The sequence below is a fragment of the Euprymna scolopes genome, chromosome 2 (genome assembly GCF_053919585.1).
Source record: "Euprymna scolopes isolate OS-2025 chromosome 2, ASM5391958v1, whole genome shotgun sequence".
NCBI lineage: Eukaryota > Metazoa > Mollusca > Cephalopoda > Sepiida > Sepiolidae > Euprymna > Euprymna scolopes.
Genome location: NC_136483.1, coordinates 141,513,522 through 141,540,596, shown reverse-complemented (window position 1 = coordinate 141,540,596; position 27,075 = coordinate 141,513,522). Strand labels below are relative to the sequence as shown.

General features: G+C 37.1%; 1 pseudogene; it reads right to left on the bottom strand.

Annotated features, from left to right (window-relative positions):
- Window positions 1-13,835: 13,835 nt before the first annotated feature.
- LOC145242213 (5S ribosomal RNA) lies at window positions 13,836-13,953 on the bottom strand (annotated as a pseudogene).
- Window positions 13,954-27,075: the final 13,122 nt, after the last annotated feature.

Sequence of the window (27,075 nt, the reverse complement as noted above, 5' to 3'; positions counted from 1 at the left end):
CAATTGCTGCTTTGAACCATTCGGTAGCCTAATTTGCACTCCGTTCTGCAGGAAGACAAAAGATTTTTCCCTATGGGGCATCTCTGATATGATCTTTGATGGTATCCTAGTCAGCTTTCTTATAGTACCTTGTTGTTTTGAGTAATGGTTCTTCAGCTTTGGGTTGAGAGTTTAGGTTGATTTCTACCATTATCACAGTATGATCAGCATTCCCGAGTGGGCTATGGGCATTTGTTACACAATCACTGGGAACTATGGTCAGAAATAGATCTGGAAGTGAGGCTTGTTGATCTTGTCGATTGGGAGACAGGTCGAAAATGTAACTGTCTGTGATAGGGAATGAGATACAGCAAAGCTATGTGTTATGCTATCAGCTGCATCTGTGTAAGGGTGTTTATTTGCTCCCCCACCGAGCAAATTAGGCACAAGGCCGATTTTTAATGTGAGGAGTGAAGGGGAAATGGGGACCAACTCCCCGGGGAGTAGGGGAGCTGGATAGTGACAATTGGTATGAAGGGTTGCTCCTACATTGACCAAGGTCTTATATGTGGGGTTGCCCCCACATATGGTCTTTGCTTGACTCTGCATCTGTGTAAGTTGAGAAACCAAGCCAATTACTGTAGTGGACATTGAAGTCACCAAAGATATGTACTTGTGCACTAGTATCAAGGGAGAGTGCTGTATCTATGCTATCAGAGACTTGGCTGATTAGGGTGCAGTCCTAGGTCGAGGGAAACCAGTACAGAAAATATAAGTAACTAACACTATGTTGCATGTTAAATCTAAAGCACATAAAGGCCTGATCGTCTGATTCTAGTTTTGATTCTCAAGTCAAGGGGAGGGTGTTTCGAATATAGACTCCAAGTCCATGCATATGTTTGAGTCTTTACGGCAAAGTGGGAGATAGCCAGGCATGTTAAAGTGGTTAGAGGGGATGGAGGAGCATAGGTTAGTTTCACTTAGCGCCAACATATCCTGGAGAAATAATTCACCATCATCTAAATTAGTTCTAAGCCCGTGGATATTCATGAATGCAAGCCTCAAAGGAGGAGGCGATTTGGTTTTGTTTGAGTTGTTGCTTGGTTTAATCGTAATGTTTTATTAAATTGTCATTTTATTTTATCTAAAAGTTTCAGTTTTAGGGCGAAAGGTGCTGTACAAAGTGGTTGTGTAGAATACCAAGCATGCAACACAATTAGACTACCAGCTGACTCTTCATCTACAGGATTGTGGCTTCGGGAAAACCCACTGGAGATGGGTGCAGGGTTCCTTTTCATGTGTGACATGATACTACAACCATTCTGATATTATACAATTGATGATGGAGCTGACGCTCTAAGCACTACAAAAGAGTTAAGACTCTTGTACTGTCAGTCGGAATACAGCAGCCAGACAAATTGTCAAACCAGTATCCTCAACCCGTCAGACAAAAATCAACACAATCCAACTGCATTGGCATATATGGCACTCAAGCACCCCAAGATGCCCAGTTTAAGGGGATGAGGATGTGGTGGGAGCAGGGAATGGCATTCATTACCCTAGTCAGGAAACAAAGTTAAACATTGAGAGTCTATTGAATTTCTGTGATCACACTTCTGTGCCTGGCTAACAGGCAAAAAAGGAGTATGAAAGCTGAGTGATAGGCAGAACCTATCTACTCCTTAAGCAGTTTAGGTTTACAAACCGGTAATTTGTTTGAGTAACCAGTTCTAGAAAGGTTGTCAACCAGGACTGAGGAGGCCTCCCTTCTCTTTTAGTGTCAATACGTACGAGGTCAGTAGCACAGGTTTAGCTTCAGAGTTTTCCTTATCCTAGACAGATGACGTCCATCAGCACCGAGAGGGTTATTTCCACACCTGGGTCCTAAACCAAATATTTCTGCAATCTCACATGGGTAGTTATGATTAGTAGAGTTAGTACTTATCGATTGAAAAGGATTTTACTATGCTTTTCTATTTCATTGTTAATGGAAAAGAGGAGTTAAGTAAAAAGGCATACGATGGAAGCATCTAGATTTGCAGCTGATTGATTGGAGTTATATAGTTAAAATATTGTTCATATATTAGTTTAAGAATAGTTAAGGTATAATTCAAAATGATATTAGGAATTAAAATTAGATGTACGATCTCTAGATATTTGAGTCGATACGGGGAAAATTATGTTTCTATTCAATATAGATTAAAATAGAGATATAACTATGTTTAAAAGTACATTTCAGCACAGGTATAACTGGAAGTGAGGTATAAGCTATCGAAGATTCAGTATAAGTAATCTTCTATAATATAAATCTCACCTGTCTGTTTAAATGTATGTATGTATGTATATCTGCCCAAAACTTTCAACAGAGGGGACGGATTTTCATGAGATTGATATCATTTTAGAGCTCGACCTTTCAGACAACAAATATCGAAAAATTGGCCAAAAACATTAATTCCTTCACCCTCAACTGGGAACTTTTCTATAGGGAGGGGTTGCTTTTTTTTGACAATATTTTCGAAAGACATCGCCTCTTTTCGATTGTCTAGCCTTAATTTAAACCTGCGTCACTTCCGGTTTGATGATGGGCACAATAGCAAAGACGTCAGGTTTTCTTTTTTCATATTCTTTTTCTCCTTCACGGTACGGGTCCGAGCTTATCTGCCTACTACCACTTTTTTTTCTTTTGCTCAACACACACCTCCAAACATCCGGGCAACACCGGGCACCCAGGCTAGTCAGATATAAATAGCAATATGAACATATTTATAGTATATATGAACACATAGAAATTGTAGATATTAAGTATATTACTTAAATAAAGTTCTTCTGCCCTCTAACGTTTAAAAATAAATCCTCGTTTCATTAAATTCAAAAATGTGTTTTGTGTAATCATTATTAGCTGCTCTTTTTTGTATTAATTTGACTTAGAAGAAATGACTCATACTAAGGTTAAAGTATAGTGTTACTGTACATTATCGTTCAAAAGATGGTGTTAGGGTATTGATTAGTGCAGAACATTTGCAGTAAACTGATTCTATCAATGATTTTTTTCCCATTTTGGGAGGATGACGAAATTCAATTGCAGGCGTTTGGACAAAAGAGTACAAAAACATAAGACAAAAATAATAAAAAATAAAAAAATAAACAAGACAGCATGTTCGAAATGCTTAAGAATTAAATGAATTCCAAAAAATATAAGAAAAACCTATCACCAAGTCATGGGGAAAGATCACTTTCCATGTCGTTTCTTAAGATGGCTGGTGAGTTTACTTCTCAACTTTGATTTTATCAGGAATATAAATAAGAAGGTTATTTCACACATACAAGGAAAGTGTTTGTGAATTCTTAATATTGATTAGGAGGACTTTCATTGTGCTGAGGGACACAACTTTACTAAGAGATTCGTTCATGGAGTTCTTGTGGGAGAGACGAGAAACTGAGCAAATATTCCCAAGAATATTGGGCAGTTGTAGTTTAATCAAGACATTAAAAAATGAAAATATCAACAAAAGGTTATATTGTACGTATCTGTTTTGGACTGAAGATCTCCGAAAAAAAAATTTCTGTTAATTTGATTGAGTGTTTTTTTTTTTTACAGTGGAAAAACATGTTTTTATAACAGTGCGTTGAAGGTAGACATCTATAAATTTTTTTAACATGCCACGGAGAGATAACTTAATTTAAAGCGCCGACACTCCCTCCCTATCTTTAATAGCAGCTTTTCTTCCTAAAAATCGAACCTTTTACTCGGTATCGTAACAAATTGTTTTTTCGCTGTAAAAAAAAAAAAAAAAAAAAACTACTTGATAACATCAAGTGAAATTTTTTTTCGGAGAACTTCATTCCATAATGAATATATATAATTTAAACTTTTTTTCGATAGTTTCGTATTTTAATGTCTTAAACTGTACAAGTACCGAATATTGAATTGCATTATGGTCCAATATTATTTTATGTAAAACAGAAAACGTTGTCGCAATTTCCTTTCATAAAAATTAACTTAAATTGTTTAATAAAAAAAGTTGTTGCATCTTTATTTTCTTACAATTTCTTGAATATTTTGTTTAATAAAAATTACAATTCCTCTTCAATTATCGTCGCTTTTTTTTATGTAATAAAATTTGGTGCTACTATATTATAAAAACAAAAAAAATATCGGATGTCAAGTAAAACAAATGGTACCTATGTAATAATAACATATCCAGAAATTACGGAAAAATGATAAGGTATAAAAATAATTATTAATGAAAAACTGTTTACAATAAAATTTATATGGGGAATAAATTTTGTCCGACATTTTGAATTATACTTGTCAAGTGACATAAACAACAGAACTGAATTATCTCCCCTGTTAACTTTTCTCTTTTGTTTAGTAAGTGTAATATAGCAATTGATTTCGCTTCCTTTCACAAATTTCCTATTTCATTAATAATTATTTTTCTCCCTTATCGTTTTTCATAATTTTTGGATATATATATTTTTCTGTTCTATGCTTACTTGGATATCTACACCTGCTTTGTATGATTATTCTGTAAATTCACCTAACAATTATTGTAGTATTATTATATTTTTGGTCCCCCGATTTATCGAAGAGGGACCTATGTTTCCAGTGGCGTCCGTGCTTCTGTGTGTCCATTAGTCCAGACAACTGTCCATTAGTTTTTCCTGAAATTTTGCCACAAATTGTATTTCATTAAATAGAGGTGTACAGTAAAAAAAATTTTTTGCAAAGATTCCTGTTGCATCCCCAGGAGCTCAAAACGAGTCACAAATGCCTCAAAATTGCAAACAGTGACACTTTTTACCCCATAATTAGATTTTCTGAAACTTGGCTAAAATGTGAACGCAATGTCGGCCCTTCACACTTCTCACATTCATCATTTCTTCACTATTTTTTGTGGCACCATCTCATATGCAGCAGAAGAGAGGAACTATACACGTGTGGCTTCCTCTTCTTTTTATTATTGCTGTTATTTTTTTTATATTTACTGTTATTGTTATATAATTTTTATATAATCATACATTTCTGTATAAAACTCCGACATCGACTAACGACTTTTAATATTATTACTACCATTATCATTATTGTTATTTGTGTTACTATTAATATTACTACATCTATGATTGTTTTTATCAGTATTCAGCAAATAAAAAGCATGTTCTCGGTAAATAAGCATATTCCTCTTATAGAACCACACAATCTCTAATTTTGTCAATAATCACTGGCAGCCATGTTTAAGTGTTTCCTTCATTTGTACAATTGATTTTGTGGCTTTGCATATTTTAACATAAAAAGAAAATGTTCACATTCAAGTACTATACAGTTTATACTAATAGCACAGATTTTCAAACTATTAAAAACATTTAACCGTAACAGTTTGGCATTTGTCTTATTATCATTATTATTATTATTTATTTATTTATTTTTTGCACAAATATAATATAGTATTTTTTGTTGCGTACACAACCTTAACATATTTTTTAATGCCAATTTAATTTGGTATTTTAATGCCAATTTAATTTGGTATTTTAAAAAAACTACTGTCTTATTACTGACTTTTATTACTATTTAGTACTTTCATCTAACAATTTTACAAAAATATTGTAATGCCATTATTATTATTATTATTATTTATTATTTATATAACATATAAATGTTACATTTAATTGGACATCAATTAAAAAAAAATAGCACAGAATATATTCATCAATAAAGTGGTAACAGACTAAAAACAAGAGTGAGCCAACAGTGACCGCTACTGCCATGAAGTGACACTTACCATCTTAAAAGAGCAATGATCCCCATGGATGATGGTGTCCGCCATTGGATGACAGTGCTCGACATTTGAAGACAAGTGATTGTCTGCTCCTGTCAAGAAGTGACAGGGAAACATGGTTGAACAAAGACAGAGTACCACATGCTTGTTAAGCACATTGGAGTACAAAAAGACTTTGGAACCAGAGACAAGGTGCTATTCTAGAAGTACATGTAAATAAATGTCTGTTGTTTTAACTGAAAAACAAAAATGTGAGTCGAATCCTTTCCTTGTCTTTGTTTCCTTGCGACTGTCTGTATACAATGTATTATGTTTCTGAATTTTTGAGATGAGAATACATTATTCATATTATTTGGATTCTTTGGACTATTGTTCTCATTTTGAGTGTCAGTTTTGATTGGACGGTACCTAAACTTCAACTCCCATTATCCATATAATGTAAAGAAAGGAATCTTCCATTGCCTACAACATCGAACAACAGCAATATGTAGTAACAGCAATGCATATCAAGATGAGATTAACAGTTTAAGAGAAACCCTTCACTGAAATAACTATCGAAAGAGCATGACATCAGCCCCAAGAAATCAGGACCAGACACCACTTGAAAACTTACCGCAGTTTGTATATCATACATGAAGGGCTTGTTAGAAAAAAATTCAAAGAATATGTAATCCATAAAATGATATCAGGACAGTTCTCAGGAACGATTTGATTCTCTGGAAACATCTTGTGTAAGTAAAGCCCTATATGGAAAAGATCATGACTAAGAACTGTGTGTATGAGATCACATTTAAATGTGGAAAACTATACACAGATGAGACATGTCGTCCATTAAAAGTAAGGTTAGAAAAACATCAATAAGCCACAATACGTGGAGAGATTGAGAAAAACAGTGGATAGTAAGATGACTCTAAGAAGCAGCAAATATGTTGGGTGACGATCAACTATTAAGCAGAGCTAGTACAGAATTTAACACAATATGGGGACCATCTTCTGTAATATAAATCTCATCTGTCTGTTTAAATGTATGTATGTTTGTATGTCTCGCAAAAACTTTTGACAGAGGCAATGGATTTACACGAGATCGGTATCACTTTGAAGTTCAACCCTTCGGACGACAAATATCGAAAAATTGGCCAAAGACATTAATTTCTTCACCCTCAACTGGGCACTTTTCTACAGGGAGAGGTTGCTTTTTTCACAAATATTTTCGAAAGTAATCGCCTCTTTTCAATTGCCTACCCTTAACTTAAACCTGCGTCACTTCCTGTTTGGCAATGGGCGCAACAGCTAACGCGTCACTTTTTTTTTTTCACTTTCTTTTCCTCCTTCGTGGTACGGATTCGAGCCTGCCTGCCTACTACAACGTTTTTTTTTTTGTTTTTTTTGTGCAACCAACACCCTTACACACACCTCTGCTTTCTTTTCCGCCTTCTACAACTTTTTTTTTTTGCTCAACACACATATTTACTTATAATTAACTAGCACCTAGGTTAGTTAATTATAAATAATATATATATATATATATATATATATATATATATATATATATATATTAATAATATGCAGTAATAAATAATAGTATTAACAACTAGAAATAAAATAGGTTTAAAACTCCTAAAATTCGTACTAGAATTGTTCACAAGGACTTGTAGCACAGTGATTAAAGTACTTGAAATAAATCAGTTTTAAAAGTGACATTCTGCTGAATGTTGAAGGTTCAATCCTCAGTGTGGGCGACCGAAAATATAATCGCGTCAAATATGAGAGCATTCTATACCTGTGGAGTAAGTGGAGAGTCCTGTTCGAAATTCCATGCAGATTCCCAAGTTTGACCAGATAAATATGAAGAAGGTCAGAGATTACATCGACCAAAAAGTTATGAAAATAACACTCAAGATGAGAACAATAGTTCGAAGAATCGAAATAATATGAAAATTCATTACATAATTATGAATCTAGGAAATTTTTCAAATTAAAAACTTAAGAATAAATTGATATCTTATCACTATGGCCATGACAAGAGCATATTCTTCTCATTGTTTTGACTCTCGAGTATATATCCGACACAGTTAAACACAGTTAATTAATCAAGAACCACATTACTCTATATAAAAGTATATAGGATATTAACTGATATATACTCGAGAGTCAAAATTATTAAAAGAATAATTGTTATACCGGCTTTCCTTGAACAGAGGAATTTACACTGATTAGCACTATAAATAGCACTAGTAATTCCAACACCGTTGAGAGAAATGCTACTGCACTTCAACTGCTAGCTGAGTGCCTAGCAGATATACATGCTTTCCTATCTTTGTACATTATTGTTAATACACTTGTTCCTTAACCGAACCTCGACTTGATTGTTCTTATTTTCACTGTTGTTCCATGACACAACAGATTGGCGACAAGGAATCGAAACGACCATCACTGCAGAGAATCACCAAAAGTGATTGAAATAAAGATTCGTAAAATCCTTACGGCAGAACACCTCCGTCATTTCAACAGACATTTGGATACGCAAGGATTAACAGCGAATTAATTACTACAATAGTAATTTGGCGACAGGAAAAAACTTGCTACCAAAATCTACAGCGAAAAACGCGAATGTTGTCAATTATTTAATAGTTGAACACACTTACCAAGTGTTTTAGAAAGAGAAAAAGAGTTCATTTTTTCTTCATCAGAAGTCATTTTTCCTACAGTAAGAATTTTCTTCTGCAAAGTTAAATGTCCAAAACCAACTAGCAAATACTGTGGAAGCTTATCGTTATTTCGATAACATCTGGGATTTGAAAAAGAAAAAAAACAAGAAAAAGAGACAGACCGTGAAAAATAATTATTTGTGCACATCATTTGTGCTTAGCAAACACGTAAAGAATCAAGTCATTTTTTGCAAAAGGCAAAGAGGGTAAAAAAACCAAAAAAAAACCCTAAAAGTTTCCCATATGAATTCGTCAGATATTTAAAGCGCTGGATTTTATTTTTGCTACATAAAAACGCGTGCAAATAAAAAAAAAATGTTAAACAAATATTATTTCGCTGGATTGTTTCTAGTAAGACTAGAAATATAGCGTTCAACAAATTAAGTTACAAAAGGACAGCTAAACTGTTGTTCTTCAAACAAAAGAATTAGGAAAGAAAACTTGGTTGATTTTTTTTTTTTTACTAAGGAATATTCCTTTAATACAAGCGTAAATTGTAAACTGAATTCGTATGATGGATGCGAAATTCAAAGATTCAATATTGGAATTGTTCCAATTCCAGTTAGAGCAAAAGCTTGCGTTGCAAAAGCAGCAAATTCAACAACAAGTAGAAAGATAAGAGAGATTTAAACAAGCATTTGAAGAAAAAATGCTTCAACAACAGAAATGCTTTGAGGAAATGTTGATGAAAACAGGAGGAACAAAGAAAAATTCTGGAGGCGACACAGTTAACTAAAGTGGACAATAATTATAACGCATTTTCTCAAACAGCTGTGTAGTCCATTATCGAAAATTTCAATTATAATCCAGAAGACAATGTCACTTTCGTCCAGTACTATAGACGATATGAGGATATTTTTATATCGGATTGTAGTTCCTGGTCAGACACGAAAAAAGTTAGGCTTTTGCTAAGGAAATTGAGAACAGCCGAGCATACAAAGTTTGTGAATTTTATTCTCCCAAAAAAAGACCAGTGAGTTGAGCTTCCAAGAAACAGTTACGCTACTTACAGAACTGTTTTCTGCAAAAACGTCTCTTTTTCATAGGCAATATAAGTGTATGAATGTTATTAGAAGAGAAGAAGACGACTACACTACTTATGCAAGTATAGTGAACAAGCATTGCAACGATTTTAAACTGGAGGAATTATCATCAGATAATTTTAAATGTTTAATATTTGTGCAAGGGCTACAAATAAAGATGTTGAAATCAGGCATCAAATAAAGATGCTGAAATCAGGCGTCGTGTTTTAAATAAACTCGAAAATGAACTGAATTTAAAACTACAAAACTTAGCGGAAGACTGTGAACGGTTTATTGCGTTGAAACAAGACAGTCATGACATAGAGGAAAGCGGAGTGTCACATATTAAAAAGATCCATCAAAAGAAAAATTCGACTTCAAAAAATTTCATGTTGGAGGTGTGGAAAGAAACATTGGTACAATGAGTGTCCCTACAAATTCAAACAATGTTACAACTGCCAACAGAAAGGGCATAAAACATTGTATTGTAGAAAAAATATGTTAGAAAGACATCCATTAAACTTACTGAAGAACAAAATATCCGGAAATATGTACAGGTCAAAATGTTTAAAAAGAAAGTAAGGCTACAGCTTGATAGTGGGTCTGACATTTCCATTATTAATGTACACACATGGAAGAGGTTTGGGAGACCCACTATGATTAGATCACATAAAACGGTAAGAAACGTCAGTGGTGAAAAAATTACTTTTGAAGGAGAATTATTGACGAATATTTTTTTCCAGAACAAGGCCGAAAAAGCAAGAATTTTTGTCATGCGAAAATCAAACAACCTCTTTGAAATTGATCTGTTCGAAAAGTTACTATGGAATCTGCCTTTAAGCTCATTTTGCCAAAAGGTTGAGGATTTGAATGTGGAGGCAGAAAAACTTAAGAGGGAGTTAAAAGAGAATTTACCAGACGTATTATCAGGCGGTTTGGGAAGATGTACAAAAGCGGAAACCAAATTTGACGTAAAAGTAAATGAACAGCCAGTGTTCAGAAAGAAAAGAAATGTTCCATACACCGCTATAGAACAGATAGACGGTGAATTAGAAAGACTCGAAAACATGGATGTCATCGGAAAAATTGATCACAGTGAGTGGGCTGCACCAACGGTTTACATCAAAAAGAAGAGTAAGGAGATTCGGGTTTGCGCCAACTTCGTGACAGGCTTAAACAGGGCATTACAAGATAATCATTATCCTCTTCCAAGCCCTGAAGAGATATTTGCAAAATTGAGTGGAGGGAAATATTTATCTAAAATCGACCTCAGTGACGCGTACTTACAAGTTCCAGTCGATGAGGAGTGTTCAAAGCTGTTATGTATCAATACCCATATGGGATTGTACAAGTTTAACAGACTTTTGGGGTCAAAGTCGCCCCTGCGATTTTTCAGCAAATTATGGACATTATGTTAAATGGATTGGATTTAGCAGTAGGGTACCTGGGCAATGTGTTAATGAAAAGCGCTAGCAAAGAACAACACAAAGCTCATGTAAACCAAGTATTCAAAAGTATTCAGGATTATGGATTTAAAGTAAAACAGAAAAAATGTACATTTTTCATGAAGAAAATAAAATACTTGGGGCAAATCATTGATAAACATGGAATACAATTTCTATTACAAACAGACCAGAAACCATTATTAACGATTTTTGGATCGAAAAAGGGACTACCACAACATACGCCGAATAGACTCCAAAGAGCATTCTGAATTACAATTTTCAAATGAAGTATGTACCATCTAAAACATTTGGTCATGCAGACGGGTTATCGAGGTTAATACCTAAGCAGACAGAACCATTGGAGGATACAGTAATAGCAGCCATTCAAGTGGAAGTTGAAGAAAAAAATATGTTATGTGACACAATAAGAGAACTTCCAGTAATGCTTGATGAGATTAAGAGTAAGGCAGAGGTGGACGAATTTATTATACGCACGAAAGAAAGGATCAACAATAACGAACTGGATGAAGAAATTTATTCAATTTGCGATAACGTCCTGTTATATAGCGACAGGATCGTAATTCCTGTGACATTACAGAAAAGAATGCTGAAGGAATTCCATGTAGGACATCCAGGTATATCAAGAATGAAAAGCCTCATTCGCTCATTCACTTCTATATCCTTATCCAAACATGGATAAGGATATAGAAGGAAAAATCAGAGAGTGTAGAGGATGTGCATTAGCTATGAAAGCTCCTCCGACTGAATTCGGATCGTGGGCAAAACCGGACCAACCTTAGTCTAGGATTCATTTAGATTTTGCAGGACCGCTAGATGGGTTCTACTATCTCATTGTAGTAGACAGCCTATCTAAATGGCCAGAAGTATTAAAATGTAAGAATCCCACATCTGAACTATCAACTTCTTGCATGAACTATTCGCTAGGTTTGGAGTAGTAGACTGCATTGTTACAGATAATGAAACACAATTTACATCTACCGAATTTAAACATTTTTGCGAGGATCATCTAATTGAGCATATAACCATTCCGCCATACCACCCAAGAAGTAATGGACAAGTAGAGAAATTCGTTGACACATTCAAGAGAGCTTTGAAAAAAGCTGGTGGGTTGCTGACGGATAAGTCAATCCAACAGTTTTTTACAAGTCTACAGAATCATTTCGAATGCAAACATCGAAATGTCGAAGATACCTGCTGAGGTTATGTTCGGACGCAAGGTTAGATCAATTTTTCACAAGTTGTTGCCAAACTAGGATAGGCCAAACCTAAAAAAAACGATAACAAAAAACGGTATAAAGTTAGCGAAAGAGTCTTCTACAAGATTCACAAAAATAATAAGACTTTCTAGGAGTCCGGCATTGTTGAGAAACAAAATAGGCAACATGGTCTACATGATTAAGGGACCAGACTTCGTGCACAAACGTTACACTAACCAAATTCGGAAAAGATACTCGAACAGTGAGGTGACCAGATCGCCCGAGGAGGACGTAATGGACACAGTGTTTGATACTTTTCAGGTGCTCATACCAGAGACAGGTCCGGATAACAGAAGATCAAACAGAAAACGGAAATCAACAGAATTGATTAGGGTGAACCCAAAACAAAAATGTTATTAATCCCAGACGGGATATTTCCAAAGGGGATGTTATACCAGCCTTTCTTGAACAGAGGAATTTACACCGATTAGCACTATAAATAGCGCTAGTAATTCCAACACTGGTGAGAGAGATGCAACTGCACTTCAACTGCTAGCCGAGTGCCCAGCAGATATACACGCTTTCCTATCTTTGTACATTATTGTTAATACACTTGTTCCTTAACCGAACCTTGACTTGATTGTTTTTATTTTCACTGTTGTTCCACAGCACAACAATATTCTCTTGTCATAGCCCTACTCATGACTATGAATGAAATTTACTACAAATCTGATGTAGTTGAATTTCGAAACGGGAGGTTGTTCTCATAATGTAACCCCCTAAAACCCCTTAAAATACCCTAAAGAAGCTGAAATTTGGAAAATATTCATTAATTAATATCTATTGTTAAAATTTCACAAAAATCTAAATTTTCACAAACGACTTCCACCCTCTCTTTGTCCGACTCTGGATAAAATTAAATTTAACTAAATATAACCCACAGTACTCATAGAAGCTATATTCTAAAATTCATTATAATCAATTAATTAGTTCACGAGTGAATCCTATACATAACAAACTATGAACATACACACATACCTAACTTTATAAACAGAGAGACTATGTTTGATAATATTTCTAAAATGAGTTATTACCAATAATAGGCCTGCTCAGGGACCACGGTAAACAATTATTACAATAATGCCCAGGTGACTTCATTTTATTTGTAGACCTCCTTACTCCTAAACATCGTAGTGTGTTAGTGTGTACAGAAACACTTTAAAATCCATAGAAATTAAGAAAAGAACATTTTAAATGGCACTTTTTTGTAGTGACGTTTGGAAAACTGAATGTTCACCCCCGTAATATCCAAATCAAAAATGTTTTTACATGATTAGCTTCATGTAGTGTTTCTGGTAAAGCCAACTGAATGTATGCCTTCACTTAAATAAAAAAAAAAAAAACATGTTTTGCATCAAGAATATACAAAATTGTATCAGCCATGCTATAAACAGCATACATGCAAATATACCATTATCACAGATGGTTGATTATTATTAAACTGGGATCGATGCCTCCATTCAGTCTCGGAAGACAAAGGATACCCTTGTAGGGTCAGCTGCACATGTAATTGTGTGGCAAGGGTTGCACAATCTCCACCCACACTTCTCCTGGATCAGTACTGCTTGAGTCCAGTGGCAAGGAAAAGTCCAGGACGACTGGAAACAATACTGAGATAAGCGGAGGGCACATACAGCACCTGGAAGTCCCAAATGGTCACCCATCTGGTACTGGCCATGCTCATCGTTGCTTAACTTCGGTGATCTGATGGGAACCGGTGTGTCAAATGTGATTATGCTGTATATATAAACTGGGATAGTGTTTAGGAAAGCTGGAGAAATAAACTGGGATAGTGTTTAGGAAAGCTGGAGAAATATACAATTTTTTAAACAAAAAAAAAATGTAAATTAAATATTTTCACACATCCGGCCGTAACGACTTTTATACTATAAATAGATAGGCACTCGACCAAGTTATCCGGAAGTAGAAATCTTCTTTCACTCTAGAAAGCCAGGCTAGCTACGAGTTGACAAACAGACGGAGAACGGAATCTTCTAGCGCAACAACGTTAAGTATTTTTTTATTTTTTATTTTATTTTATTTTTTAAACTAATCCTAAATGTTTCTTTCTATGTTACCTCGTTTATAAACGTGTTTTTTCGTGTTTTATTTATGTATTTTGTCTGTATTCTCCTGTATTATCCGCCCCCCCTCATTCTACAAAGTTAAACAATAAAAACAAACAAAATGCCGGCAACTAACGATAAAAGAAAAAATGCCGGGAATTATTCTAATAGAATAGATAATGTTAGGACTTTATTTAAGTAGTATACTTAATATATACTTTTACTGCAAGCTTGCATATATTGTAAATGCCTTCTTCTTGCTGGCAAATCAAACCATCTAATATAGTTAGCCTTATGTTCTAGTACATTCGAAATATAATACAGTGCAAAGAAACAGTTACTCATGAAAACGAACCACCTGAAGTAAAACCTTGAATGATTATCTAAACTCGAATGTAAATTAATATTAAGCCGACTTTACAAACTGATAATAGTTAATTATTGGATTTTAATTAATTATAAGATGAAACTCTAATAATTTAAACTCGATAGATAACGACAAACTTCCACCCATTAATATGGGAGGGGAGATTATCATCAAAAGTGTCCTGAATTGTTAACTTAGCACCGGACTTACTACTTAGATATTAAGTAAGTCACTTGTCCCCATTCCCCCCTTTTTTTTTTTTTTTTTAATGGAGAGTAGATAATACAGTGGATGTATTATCGGCAGCTCCAGTAACTCTCGCTTCTCCTATTTTGTCATCCAGTCCTCATTCAATGAGTGATTTTTCTGACAAAGGGTGAAGAAAAAGCTGCTTAAAGGTCCGTAGTACTTGGTGAACAGTAGTCTGAGATGTCGGAAATTTTTCTGTCTCTATCTGTCCTTGTGGCCATGTCACTAGTAAGGGTGCTGGAGGTAAACGTTTGTCTGGGCTGACGTTATCCGCCTGATAGTCAGGGACCCGAATCTTGGATTAACCACTAAGGAGGCTGTCCTATCAGCAGGCGCAAAGTACTGGGACTGCTGTATTGCCATTTGGTGAGTGGATCTGGACCATGCAGTAGTCTCTGGTGGGGCCTCTCGATGCCATACTAGTGGGTAATTGTTACGGCTTTACCTTTTCGTGTGCCACAAAAAAAAAAAAAATTTTCCTGTCTTTTTCTCTCTTAATTTCCCTCTCTGTACTGCTCTAACCAAGTATGCCGACCTATTCCACAAATCCCCAAACCTCAACATGAAATATCTCCAGAATAAAAACTCGATTAAACCTAGAACCCCATCTTCCAACGTAGACCCCTACTACCAGGTCTCCTTTTCCAACATCAGGGGTCTACGTTCCAACCTTCCAGAGGTTGAAACCCAATTACAGGAGACGAAACCGGACATATTCTTTCTAAGTGAAACTGGAATAGGGCCGACCACTTCCCTAGATGAGTTCATAATTAACGGATACTCAAATTTAACAGCTAAATCTGACCCCCAAGATCGCCATGGGCATGGAATATGTGCCTACATTAAGGATGGCTTCCCGTGTGGCAGGGATATCTCTAGAGAAGATCCTAATTTACCCTATATGTGCTTCAGGCTTGCACTTGCTAACACCACTGCATTTATATTTGCCCTCTATAGGCCCCACAACAGCGGAGTTACTATCTTTAAGAGCATATCTGAGAAAATAGACCACATACTGTCTTCACATCCCTCGGCTAACATCCACATCTGTGGTGACTTCAACGTCCATAACGTGGAATGGCTGACCCATTCAAATAAGACAGATGATGAGGGGAGGTTTTGTCATGATTTTGCCATTGCTTATGATCTCACTCAGATTGTTCGCGAGCCCACCTGTGTGCCCGATACACCCGGTCAATATGCAAGCCTCTTAGACCTTTTTCTCTCAACTTCCCCTGAGCTATGTTCATATTCCGTTCATTCTCCTCTAGGATCCTCCGACCACTCCGTCGTATCAGTTAAGATAAAAATGAAATGTAAGAAGCCCCCAGACGTACCCCTCCACCGTACTGTATACCGATACTCTATGGCTGACTGGGATAGCTTCTGTACATTCATATCTGATTTACCTCTGCACTCCATGTTTAAAAAGGATGTGTCCTCTATAGTATCAGATCTGACCGAATGGTTAATTGCAGGCATAGACCAATTCATACCATCTAAAAAATTCCAACAAAAACCTAACAGCCAGCCATGGTTCTCCCCAGAATGTGCTGCTGCTATCGCGCACAGAAATCACTTTTTCCATAGCTACCAACGTAATAGATGCACTGAGACTAAAGCTGCTTTTAGGTCTGCCAGCAACCACTGTAAAAGAGTAATAAAAAATGCAAGAGAGCTATATGCCCAGTCTGTTAAATCCAAGGTAGCTGATCAGCGGCTTGGATCCCACCAGTTTTGGCAAATAACAAATAGGATCCTGAACAGAAGTACACGTGCGTTCTATCCCAACCATTATCAATGGACCAGAGGTCATCTCGTCAGCGTCAGACAAGGCCAAACTATTTGCAAAGAACTTTGCAGCTAATTCTACCCTATGCGACGAAGGCCATCAACTCCCCATATTTCCTCCTATAACACAGAACAAGCTAGGTAACATACAAATATCCGTGCATGAGGTCACCAAGCTAATAAAGAACCTAGATTCCAGTAAAGCAACTGGCCCTGATGGCATCCCAATTATAGTGTTAAAAAAGCTTCAACCAGAACTTGCTCCCATACTTACGAAACTATTTAAGCGCTGCCTTAAGGAGAAGTGCTTTCCGACTCCCTGGAAGACCTCATCAGTTTGCCCTGTATTTAAGAATTCAGGTGATAAGTCATCTCCCTCTCAATACAGACCTATAAGTCTCCTGTGTGTTATGAGTAAGTTGCTGGAATCCATATTAAATAGAGAAATAGTCAACCACCTCAGCAGGAATAACCTTCTTAGTGACACACAATATGGTTTCCGCTCTGCAAGATCTACCGCAGATGTGCTGACGGTTATATCCCACAGGATTAGTGAATCTCTTGACAAAGGCTTCCTTTCTAGGGCAATTGCTCTCGACATATCAAAGGCCTTCGACAAGGTATGGCATAAGGGTCTACTTCACAAGATTTCCAGCTACGGTATAACTGGAAATGTTTTCTCAATCATTAAATCATTTCTCTCCGATAGGCTCATAAGAGTAGTGGTAGATGGACAAAAATCGGAGGCCTGCAATATAAATGCTGGAGTCCCTCAGGGGTCAATCCTGGGCCCAACTCTCTTCCTGATCTACATCAATGACCTCCCTAAACACATACTTAAATCATTTGTTGACATCTATGCTGATGACACGACCATCTACGGCAACACATCAAAGGCTGTAAATGACAAAGTTCTCTCTGATTTGCTCTCCTCTGATCTCGAGCGCGTGGTTCAGTGGGGGAAGATGTGGCTGGTTACCTTTAATGAATCCAAAACCAAACGCTCTGATCCCCATCTGGCATCACTTGTGATGGATGGCTCTCGTCTGGGTGAGGCCCCGTGTTTTGACAAGCTTCTGGGTTTGACCTTTACTCCTGATCTGAAATGGAACACGTACATCAAGTCTGTTGCCAAGGTCGCTGGAAAGATGGTGGGCTCCTTCTACCGCTCCAGAAGATATCTCACTACGGATGCAATTCTCTATCTATATAAAAGCCAAGTACGTCCAAGGATGGAATACTGCTGCCATATCTGGGACAGAGTACAAAATAGACTTTGTGGCTTAGTGGGGGATGCCCTTTTCTCTACCCTGCAACCTCTCTCCCACAGAAGAGACGTTGCGAGCCTGTCCTTGTTTTATCGTTATTTCCATGGCAGATGCTCGTCTGAACTCCAATCTCTGGTCCCCCCTCGCCAATCTTTCACGAAAAACACCCGTCTAGCTGAATCCACTGTGAAAAATTTCCCCCACTCTATATCTGTGCCTAAATCAAAACGCAGATTCCATGAACAAAGCTTCTTTCTTAGAACTGCATGCCTGTGGAACTCTGTTCCGTCTGCCTGCTTCCCTCCGGACTACAACTTGGTTGTCTTCAAGTCCAATGTTAACAAATTCCTAATGAACCGCCCCCTTAAGTAAACATCAGCAAATCTCCTCACTAACGTAATGTACTTGCAATAACCCTTATCCCTGAGTGGCTTCCGGGCCTTGATAAGTGGTGATCACTGTGTAAAAAAAAAAAAAAAAAAAAAAAAAAAAAACAAGCTTATAGGTTATTTATATGTTTTCACAACTTAAAAAAATAGTCTGATTTTCATGTGTATGTGTAGCAGCTAAAACAAATTGCTCGTGACGTAATCAAAGGAATGTATTCAGCCGGAATTTATTCATTTCAGGAACAATTTGGTTTTGTCACCGTTCGTCCACCCAATTCTATCAGCATGTAGAATCATAGTTGTAATGCAACCTTTTTACACACAAATTCATATGACTATATTTTTGTCTATTTTGCATATAGACAGTGAACAGGTCGGAACATTCTAGAAAATCAATATAAAAGGCTTGATGCGGCAAAAATAAATTAGTTCCAGACAACATTTCTGTAAGTTACTTTTATCACATGTGTGTGACTCCATCTAAAAGATGTAAAACTGCACCGCAAAGAATACCAGTTCAAGCTACGATGGATAAATTACTCAATCTTTGACCAATGAAGCTCATGCAATCAACAAAGAATGACTTTTTATCCTCACAAATAACTTTTACCTTCCTGGTATATTTTTGTTCCTGGTATATTTTTGTTCCTGGTATACTTTTGTTCCTGGTATATTTTTGTTTGTGGTGTTTCTTCATAAAAGATGTTGACAATAACAATTTCCTCAATCCCGAAAGATTTCCAGCCACTACCCTTACAATTACACGAATATTGTCTTTTTTTACTTGGATTATGATTCTGGACTTTCGTCTTATAAAAATGCACGTTTCCCCGCTTTATTCATGGACTTGATAATTTCATGTTCATGGAAGATCACGAACATACAGGATTGAATACAAATTACACATCTGCCATATATAAAAATAAACTACTTCTGGTTAAATAAAATTTATTATTTTGAGTTTTAGAATTTATTCCAGAGTTGTTGCTATTTACTGATGTTTTTTTGTTGTTGTTGTTGTTCTTTGTGTTAGGGAAAGGAGTTTTGAAGAGTATGCTCCCGTCACCGTCATGAATTCGGATGTCGGTCGTTATCTTTTTCCTTACACATAAATATCTCTAAGAAATACTCTGCAAGCAGTGACAGTAGTAGTACAACTGTTTTTTTTTTTTTTTTAAGATATATATTTAAATAAATCAAAGGAAAAATTATCAAAAAGAAAAAAAAAATGGAGAAAACAGTAAAAGTCAAAAAAATAGTCTGCTGAATAAGGAATGAGAAGAAAAACATTTGCAAAAAAATGAATGAAAAAAAAAAGTGTTACATTGAGAACGTACACATATACATACACATCGTACATGCCATTGTCATTGGGAATTTAGTATTAATTCTTTATTAGTTACATACAGAACAATATATACACATAACTCAACACATGCACATACACACACTGTCACTAACAAAACAAAGGCAATATACACACGCATCTACAATGCCTTTTCACACTGTCCACTCACAAACTCAGAAAGCATCAACTGAAACAAAGATGACATTCTTTCTTTTGATATTGCATTATACTCAACAAAGGCGATAAAAACCAACAATAACATAATAATTAACATTTTAACTCAGTGAAATTCTTTTCATGTAAGTACGTGACACATGTAAGTACGTACACAAATCTGGTCCAGGCATCTGAGGCCAAGGAGCCTCCATAGACACAATGAGAGACATTTACAAAAGAACTTGAATGCCTACTGGAGGGAACTTGAATGCCTATTGTACATCATTCTTATGTGTCTTCGGTCTTTTTATACAGGGGTTTGTCTGGCCAATCTGGTATGAGGACATGTTTCCCTACAAGAACATCCTGGCTAAATATTCAAAATAACATAGAATTCAAAGCTCAAATAAGATCAATACATACACAAAATAAACTTTATTTTAGGATAAAAACATATAAAAAATTAAATATATGTAATAATAATAATAATAATAATAATAATAACAACAAATAAATAAATAAAAAATTGAATGCCTACTATATACTATCCTCAAGTGTCTTCAGTCACTTTGTACAGGGGTTTGCCAGGCCGACCTGGCATAAGGATACTTCTTCCTATAAGTAAATCCTGGGTAAATATTCAAAATCACATAATATTTGTGACCCAGGTAAGATCTTCTCTGTAAGGCTAACCTACAATGGCTTATACAAGGAATGGTGCATCTTCCTCACTGATGTTGCTTATAATAATAGTACTAAGCTGGGTACTCCACCGGACTAGATGAATTTTTGTCCTGGAATCCAGTAAGAGTAAGAGACCACAATAAAGTTATACTGTAACATATTTAAATGATCAAATGAGAAGAGGAAAATTAATGTTCTTAACTTTTTTATTGACTTAACATTTCAGATGTAAAGGAGATTTAATGGAATGTTCGAATATCTATCTATCTATCTTATGTAGAGATTCCCTAGGAGACTTTAGGAAAAAAAACAAAAAACAAAAAAAAACAAACAAACAAAAAACTGGGTAACAGATTCCTATAATCGTTCATGTGTGCTCTGAAATAAAAGGAAAATATTGATTTTTTCACATTTCCTTGAAGATTCTTTTCAACATGTAATCATTCTGCCATACTACATGGTAGGAAGACATGAACTCCAAACACTTTTGATTTTCAACAGCTTCGGTGTAATCTAATTCAATTCATTTAATTTAACAACAAGTGTGCTTCAATTACCAGGTAGGGAAAGGGTGATAGATATTTACACAGAAGAGAATACAGTAGCCAAGCATTTGTCTAATTTAGACTTACTGCATTATTGCTACATTTATTACCTCCTTTGGAAGTCTATTTCAAACTCCAGATATCCTGATTGAGAAAGTGGCCTTCCTTTGGTTCAATTGAAATCGGCATTAAAATAGTTTCTTCTGGTACAGGAATGAATAATAGGTCCCAAAGTATATCATAATGCTCATTGAGAAGATTGGAGGCCAAAATGAGATCACCTTGTAATAATTGGCACTCAAGGGAGAAAACTCTCTCCAGATGTTGCATATTATGTATTAGATATAGAGCATATGCCATGACAAGGTGGATACACGGCTGGAAACTGGAAAAAAAAAAAGATCCCATCAATTCCTCTTAGTATTGGTCAGGTTACAAATGTCTTATGTATTTGATGTCTCAGGTTGTTTGGCCATGTACAGCAATCTGCCTCTTGCATCAACATAATGTGTTTGAATATTGTGGACACTAGAGAGCATGGTAGACCTAGGAGGATGAGATTTGAATACATAAGAAGCTATACAACATCCTGGCTGATGTTTACTCTTTGGACTATCGAGATATTGGTCTTAGCAGTGATTGTAAAACCAATTCCTATAATAACTCTGTAACAAAACCCTTTCATAAAAAACAATATATCACCTGGTTGGTTGGTTGGTTGGTTGGTTGGTTTTTGTTTTACGGCGTATCAACCCTTTTCGGGTTATTTAATGCCGAATTCAAAGATTTTGAAGAAAAATTTTTTTAATAGAATATATCTGTTGTTTTCAAGTCGGTTTCTATTTAACCCATAGATGGGACCCTAACAGATACTACCACTCAGAGTTGACCTGGGAGCAATGGTAATTAAAGGGTGGCTCCACACTCCCCAAAGCCCACAAGCTAGGGCCTCACCACTGGATATAGTTTAAGGTCATATCCAGGACCCCCATTGAGGGACTTTTACCCTCTGCAGGCAGGCAGGCAGGCAACGTATTCTAATGTCCCACCAACAGGGCCAAATATATCACCTGGATAACTTAAATGTACAATACCACATTTACTCTAAGGAGCCATCTTACTTAAAATATCTTTAATTTTGGAAATTTTATTTTATTTATGAATATGTGTGTGTGTGTGTGTGTGTGTGTGTGTGTGTGTGTGTGTGCAAATTCATTGGAAGTGAGGAGTGGTTCAACAAATACTTTACATAATTTATTTGCAAAAATATAAAATTTACAATTTAAACTTTTGAACAAATTAGGCACAAAGTCATCAAAAATGTGTGGAAAATGAGGGTTGTTGTTCATCCTTCGTTTATTCTATTTGTCTATCCTACTCTTTGCTAGAATCAACATTTATCGTGTCATCCTACTTAAAATATTCCTAAAGTGTTAAAAATATGTAACTCTATTCGTTATATATAATATTGCAATGAATTTGTGTGACATATCTGTATTTTAGAAGTGAGAGTTGAGTTCCAGACAGGCCTAACCCTAACCCTAATCTTCCCTGAAATATGTTAGGAACATGTGAAAACTGCCATCCTGCAGACATCTGAGGAAGTCCTAGGGGTTTTTACCAAAAAGAACACGGATTGGTTTGATAAAAACAGTCAGGAAATATTGACAAAGAAGAGATTGGCTCATTAGGCCCATTTAGTCCACTCAGCTTGTCTTATGAAGAAAGCAGCTTTCCGCCTCATATATCGCAACCTACAAGCTTCGTAAGATCAATAACATGTGGTAGATTAACCTCGCAGAGAAAACTCAGCTACTTGTGCAGATACTGGCGACTGGAGGGGGGGGGTTCTATGAAACCTTGAAATTAGTGTACGGCTCTACACAAAAGATCCAGAGCCCATTGCGTGGTGCAGACGTACAATCACTCCTCACTGACAAGGCATCCATTCTAAATCATTGGTCTGAACACTTTCACACTTTTTTCAGTGCTGACCGCATTATTCAAGATTCGGCAATTCTCCGCATTACCAAGGAACCAGTGAAAGCGGAACTGGATGAGTCGCCTACGATTGAACGTTGAGACAATGAAGGCAGTAGAGCAGCTAAGGAATGGCAAGACTGCAGGAATTGTCGGAATTTCACCAGAAATCTGGAAACATGGTGGTCTTGTGTTGCACTCCAAAATCCATCAGCTTCTTGTCTGTTGCTAAGACTGGGGCAAATTGCCTTAAGACCTTCGCAATGCAGTCATAGTCATCTTGTACAAGAACAAAGGGAAAAAGTCGGTGTGCTCCAGATACAGGGGAATAGCCCTGCTCTCTGTTGCAGGAAAAAATCATCAATATGCTCTGTATTTAAGAATTCAGGTGATAGGTCATCTCCCTCTCAGTACAGACCAATAAGCTTCCTGTGCGCCATGAGTAAGTTGCTGGAATCCATATTAAATAAAGTAGTCAACCACCTTAGCAGAAATAACTTTCTTAGTGATATGCAATATGGTTTCCATTCTGCTAGATCTACAGCAGATGTACTAACGGCTATATCTCATAGAATTAGTGAATCTCTTGACAAAGGCTTCCTTTCTAGGGCAATTGCTCTTGACATATCAAAGGCCTTCGATAAGGTATGACATAAAGGCCTACTTCACAAGATATCCAGCTGCGGAATAACTGGAAATGTTTTCTCAATTATTAAATCATTTCTCTCTGATAGGCTCATAGGAGTAGTGGTTGATGGGCAGAAATCAGAAGCCCACAGTATTAATGCTGGAGTCCCTCAGGGATCCATACTGACCCCAACTCTCTTCCTGATCTACATCAATGATCTCCTAAAACACATACTTAGATCATTTGTTGGCATTAATGCTGATAACACTACCATCTATGGCAACACATCAAAAGCTGTAAATGACAAAGTTCTCTCTGATTCGCTCTCCTCTGATCTTGAGCGCATGGTACAATGCGGTGGCTGGTTACTTTTAATGCATATAAAACCAAGCTTCTATCTTTACATCATCAACGCTCTGATCCTCATCTGGCATCAATTGAAATGGATGGCTCTCGTCTTGGAGAGGCTCCATGTTTTGACAAGCTTCTGGGCTTAACCTTTACTCTTGATCTGAAATAGAACACGTACATCAAATCTGTTGCCAAGGTCGCTGGAAAAATGGTGGGATCCTTCTACCGCTCCAGAACATATCTCACTTCTGATGCAATTCTTTATATATATGAAAGCCAAGTACGTCCAAGGATGGAGTACTGCTGCCACATCTGGGCAGGAGCTGCTAAAAACAGCTTATCCTGCCTTGACAGAGTACAAAATAGACTTCGTAGTTTAGTGGGGGATGCTCTTTTCTTTTCCCTGCAACCTCTCTCCCACAGAAGAGACGTTGTGAGCCTGTCTTTGTTTTATCATTATTTCCATGGCATGTGCTCATCTGAGCTCCAATCTCAGGTAGCCCCTCCCCAATCTTTCATGAAAAACACCCGTCTAGCTGAAATCACTGTCAATAATTTTCCCACTCTTTATCTGTGCCAAAACCAAAACGTAGATTCTATGAAAAAAGCTTCTTTCTTAGAACTGCACGCCTGTGGAACTCTGTTCCGTTTGCCTGTTTCCCACCTGACTACAACTTGGATATCTTCAAGTTCAACATAAACAAATTCCTGATAAACCGCCCCCTTAAGTAAGCCACTTTATCAAATCTCCATTAGTAACGATTACCGCGATATTATCCCATTGATTACTGTACACGCAATAACCCTTATCCTCGAGTGGCCTCTGAGCCTTGATAAGTGGTGACTCCCATGTAAAAAAAAAAAAAAATCCTCCCAAGAATTCTGCTTAACAGACTGGTGCCCTCCATTGCTGAAGACCATCTTCCAGAGACCCAATGTGGCTCCAGGTTTAACAGGAGCACCATAGACATGGTGTTTGCTCTTAGCTCCAAAAAAAATGCTGGGAGCAGAACAAGGACTGTGGACCTAACAAAAGTCTTCAACACTGTGAGCAGGAAAGGAATGTCGCAGATCATGAAGCGACTCGACTGTCGCCCAAATTTCCTCAACATGTTGTCCAGCTGCATGAAGACCAGCATGGCTAAGTCAGACAACAATGATCTCTCAGAGTGTTTTCCCATTGTCAACGGTGTAAAACAGGGTTGCGCCCTTGCTCCAACCCTCTTCACTAAGGCAGGCCACTGAGGATCTTCACGCTGAGGATGGTGTCTACATTTGCTATCATCTTGACAGCAGCCTGTTCAACCTCAGGCAGCTAGACCCTGGAGCAACTAATTTGTGACCCCCTATTCACCGGTGATGCTGCACTTGTTGCACATACAAAGAGAGCCCTGCAATGTCTAATGTCCTGTTTCGCTTAGCTCTTTGGACTGGAAGTCAGCCAGCCTGAAGAAAACAGAGGTTCTCCACCAGCCTGCACCTAGATAAGAGTACATCCCACCTCATATCAACATCATTAAACCAAATTGAAGGTAGTCTAACAGTTCACCTATGTTGAGTGCACCATTGACAAGAAGGTGAACAGCAGGCTGGCCAAAGCTAGTGGTGCTTTTGGTAAATTGCATCAGCAAGTGTGGAGCAATAATGACCTGAAGAAGTCTACCAGGGTTAGTGTGTACAGAGCCTTCATACTAAATACCCTTTTGTACAGCTCAGAGTTGTGGGTCACTTATCATTGTCGCCTGCGGCTTCTCGGGCATTTCCACCAGCGCTGCCTCCGTACCCTCTTCAACATTCACTGGAATAACTTCATCACCAACCTTGAAATGCTCGAACAGGCCAAAATCAGCAGTATTGAAGTCATGCTGCTGAAATCACAACTACGTTGGGATGGTCAAGCTTAGTCTCCAGGATGGAAGACCATCGCTTTCCCAAAATCACCTTGTATGGCCAACTTTCCACAGGCCACCGCCACAAAGGAGCATCAAAGAAATAGTACAAAGATTGTCTGAAGAAATCTCTTGGTACCTGTCACATCGACTACCACCAGTGGTCAACCCTTCCAGTACACTGAGGTGTTTAGCGGCACACCATCCATCAAGCAGTTTTCTCCTTCGAGAACACTCGACGGACTTCCTGAAGGACAGACGAGTGCTAACTAGCCCCAGCCCCAAACCCAGACCAGACCCTAATCTGCAGCTGTTGCGGGCAAGCCTGCTTATCCCGCATTGGACTCGTCAGCCATGAGTGTGTCTGCAGGAAACATAGACAAGCCCCTTTCTAGATCTTCATTCGTGAAGCCAAGCCATGATGAAGAAGTGAGAAAAAGGTACTTATCTAGTTTATGACCCAATTTTCCAGTTTTGCATTAACATCTTCTGGCAGGTTACGTAAGCAACTGGAAGATGCTGAAGCTAAAACTGCCAGACGATTAATTCAAAATGCGATGTCCCCCTCCACATGTTGAGAATCACTTTCAATTAAGAAACCATTCTTAACATTAGGAAGGAGGGGATTTTACTGGCATAACATGTTGAAAGTCATTTTCAATTAAAATATTTTTCTTTGTGATTTAATGAATTCCACGTTTTCATTGAAACTTGTCTTTTAACAGCTGCTTAGGAACCTGCAGGGAGATTAGGTCTTAAAAAATCATCAAACAACAATAAATAAATAACGTTTAGTAAGATCTTCCCAATATTTTCTAAAGTATAGAGTGCCCACTATTTTCCGGTGTGTTCAGGACTGAAAACAGCAGATTGGTCTCTAAGTGGGAGTGGTACTTTTGTGAGTCGAAATGCCAAGGGTTTGTGTGTTTTTTTTCTATTTGCTTGCCTCCTTAAGAGTAGTACAAGGTAGGTTTTTAATGTTGGGAGCCCCCATCCCTCCTAAAAAGAAAGAAAAGGGCACACTGGATGTATTATGCGTCGTGTGTCGCCTAAACGCTACTAACCTATGACTCGCTATTTAATAAAACAAAAAGCACAAACTACCCAAAAAACTCGACAGTTAATCTCTTCAGCAAAGAGAGAGATAATAAATCTT